At 53.8% G+C, this 3,062-nt stretch overlaps 1 protein-coding gene and 1 pseudogene across 4 annotated transcripts in view; both read left to right on the forward strand.

The window, feature by feature from the left end:
- Positions 1–1,011: 1,011 nt before the first annotated feature.
- PAIP2 (poly(A) binding protein interacting protein 2) overlaps positions 1,012–3,062 on the forward strand; it is a 34,517-nt gene continuing 32,466 nt past the window's right edge. For 2 of the 3 annotated variants that reach the window (XM_008054926.1, XM_021710785.1), the window contains exon 1: positions 1,026–1,166. The gene's annotated coding sequence lies outside the window, so the exon portion shown is untranslated. Of the gene's footprint in view, positions 1,167–3,062 lie in introns of all 3 variants that reach the window. The other variant, XM_008054920.1, reaches the window with a different exon arrangement.
- LOC110595380 overlaps positions 1,291–3,062 on the forward strand; it is a 14,560-nt pseudogene continuing 12,788 nt past the window's right edge. The window contains exon 1 of the transcript XR_002481795.1: positions 1,291–1,606. The product of XR_002481795.1 is annotated as a 60S ribosomal protein L35a pseudogene (transcript). The remainder of the gene's footprint in view (positions 1,607–3,062) is intronic.

The raw sequence follows: 3,062 nt of genomic DNA on the forward strand, positions 1-3,062 counted from the left end.
TGAGCTCCGGCGATCCTTCCACCTCAGCCTTCCAAGTAGCTGGAACTACAGGCGCGCGCCACCACACCCGGCTAATTTTTGATTTATTGCAGAGATGAGGTCTCGCCAAGTTGCCCAGGCGGGTCTCCAACCCGCGGGCTCGGGCAATCCACTCACCTCAGCCTCCCAAGGCGCGGGATTACAGGCTGAGCCACCGAGCCCGGCTACAAGCATGAAGTTTTTAAAAGATTCAAATTTTTAAAAATTCGGACATCCAGATTTTCAAAGCACGTACTCTCTTCTTCTTCACCTTGCTTAGAATCACTTAGAAATATATCTCGGAGCTTGTCGATGATAGCAAGGAGTAAGAACTATGTGACCAGAGCACCCAGGATCCTGGACTAGCTAATTCTTGAACACCGAGGTCTCGGTCTCCCAATCTGTGTGGACAAGGCACTTCCTCCTTTAGCCACAAAGAAGTCTCCCCAGGTTGCCTGGGAATCGCGTATTTGTATTTTGCGTCTGTGTGCAAAGGTCCCCAGCCTCAAAAGGTTTGTGTGCCTGCATGTATCACGAGTGCCGGTGCTTGTAGATCAGTTACTATGCCTGTGTGAACTTAGATTATTTATGCTTCTGTGTCGGTGCATGTCGTTGTAAGTGTGACACCGTCCACTTTTGGTGTGTGTAGGTGTGTGAGTGCACTATGACGTTGCCTAAATGTATTCTTGGGTGTCTGTGTACGATGTCTGGGAGGCACACGGCTGTGTCTCTTGTCAGGGTACTGTTGTGTCTCCAGCTCCCGCACTCACTGCATCCCAACATTCTCGAAGGATGGCCGGGTGTGGAAACAGTGGCGCGCCCCCACCCCACCTCCCAGAGACCCCGACGGGACTCCTGGTCCGCCGCCGGGGCGCGCAGGACAACCGCTGCGCATGCACACGTGCGCAGCCAGGGTCGTGAGTTCTCTCGCGCGCTCTCTAGTGGCCTCGGAGGGCAACGCGGACGGCACGGGAGGGCGGGGCTGGTGGCGGCGGAAGTGAAGTCACTTCCGGGCTAGGGTGTTTGTTTGGACTGGAGAAGGGAGGCGGCGGGCGAAGCGCACGTCGAGCGGGGGAGCGGCGCTGCCTGTGGAGATCCGCGGAGGCCGACCGGACGCGTTGGCTGCCGTGCCCGCTGCCGTGCACTGGGTGAGCGGTCCCCGCGGGGGGAGCGGCAACAGGGGTGCGGCGGCCCCAGTGGTCGAGGGACAGCGCCTCAGCGACGGCTGAGGGGCCTGAAAAGCTCCCCGGGTTGTTGGCCACCGAGCCCTTCATGGCCTCCCTTGTTCGTGGCCGCTTTCTGAGGGATGATTCGGGCCGACTTCATCGCTTCTCTGAGAAATGGCCGTCGCTTTTTTTCCTCATTGTCATTATTTATGATTTGGATCTCGCATCCCTCTATCCGGGTCCTCAGTGGCGCGCGAGGGTTGCCGGGATAGCACTTTCTCGCGTTCCCCATTGCCCTGTCCTCTCTCTGCCCGGCTCGGCACCTTTTCCCCAGCCCCCCGCTACCGCCTCGGCAACAAAGCTCATTGTTTCTACCCACTTTACGCCTGCGCGTCGCCACGCGCAGCCCCGAGTTTCTGCGCGTGCGCGCTTCTGCCGAGGCTGGGGTTGGGGGAGAGAAAGGGGGGGAGAGAAAGGGGCGGAGGGACTGGCGGGCTGGTGGCGTCCTGGGGAGCGTTCTGCCACCGTCGACGCGCCCGTGCCTTTCTGGTTCTGATTATCCCGTTTCTTCGCCATCCCCACCCCTTATTTTTAGTTGTGGTGTTGCCCATGCTCCGAAGAGACCTTTGTCTGAGGTACTGGGAACCTTGACTCCAGGAGGGCTTTGAGTTAGATGATCTTTTGAAGTCCCATCCTGTTCACGTTCTTTGACTCTGGTCTTTTTTTTTTTTTTTAATTTGAAAGCAGGATTTATTGAGAGGACAGAAAAGTTCCATAGTGGGAGGGGACCCGAGGGGGTTGCCCTTCTTACCTTTTAATAATCTGTGCTTACTCTTCTCCTTCCCCACTACCATCTTCAAAAAATAAATAAGTCCTGTGAAGTTATGTCTTCAAAACATTGGTTGCAACAGCCATCAGTGGTCTTTTCTAACAGCTCCTAAAGGGGGTCTTTTATCTGCTTCCTTTTTGTCTTGCTGTCCCTAATTTAGTGCTCATCACCACCTAAGTAGAAAGAACTTGCCTTCCAGTTTGCCTTGGGAGGTGTAATAGCTGACAGCCGGGTTTTTTGTTTGTTTTTGTGCGGTTTTTTTAGTAGGCGTCTCACTCTGTCGCCCAGGCTGGAATGAAGTGGTTCGCTCACTGCCACTGCAGCCTCAACCTGCTGGGCTCAGGTGATCCTGCACATTCAGCCTTCTAAGTACTTGGAACCACAGGGGCGTGCCACCTAGCCCGGCTAATTTATTTTATTTTTATTTTTATTTTTTATTTTTCTGAGTTGGACTCCCACTCTGTCGTCCAGACTGGAGTGCAGTGCCTGCTCCCGGCCACTGCAGCCTTGCCTGTTGGGCGCCGGCGATCCTTCCGCCTCAGCCTTCTAAGTAGCTGGAACTACAGGCCTGCACTACCACACCCGGCTAATTTTTTGATTTATTGTAGAGATGAGGTCTTGCCAAGTTGCCCAGGCGGGTCTCGAACCCGCGGGCTCGGACAATCCATTCACCTCAGCCTCCCAAAGGCGTGGGATTACAGGGTGAGCTACTGAGCCCAGCTAATTTTTTTGATTTATTGTAGAGACAAAGTCTCGACAAGTTGTCCAGGCTGGTCTCGAACCCTTGGACTCAGGCAGTCCTTTCCCCTCCACCTCCCAAAGTGCTGGGTTTACAGGCTTGAGCCAACGTGCCCAGTCAACTGACAGCCTTTCATGATAATTTCAGCAGAAAGCCAATTCCCATTTTATATGTGCTGGCATATATTGTCTTCTAACGTGGCATTGTTTTTCACAAATTTCATTAGAGTACTTGATTAGGTGTTTGCATTTTTTGTTTTGTTTTGTTTTTTGAGTTGGAGTCTCACTCTGTTACCCAGACTGGAGTGCAG

The sequence above is a fragment of the Carlito syrichta genome, unplaced genomic scaffold, assembly GCF_000164805.1.
Source record: "Carlito syrichta isolate Samal-C Ts95f unplaced genomic scaffold, Tarsius_syrichta-2.0.1 Scaffold80101, whole genome shotgun sequence".
NCBI lineage: Eukaryota > Metazoa > Chordata > Mammalia > Primates > Tarsiidae > Carlito > Carlito syrichta.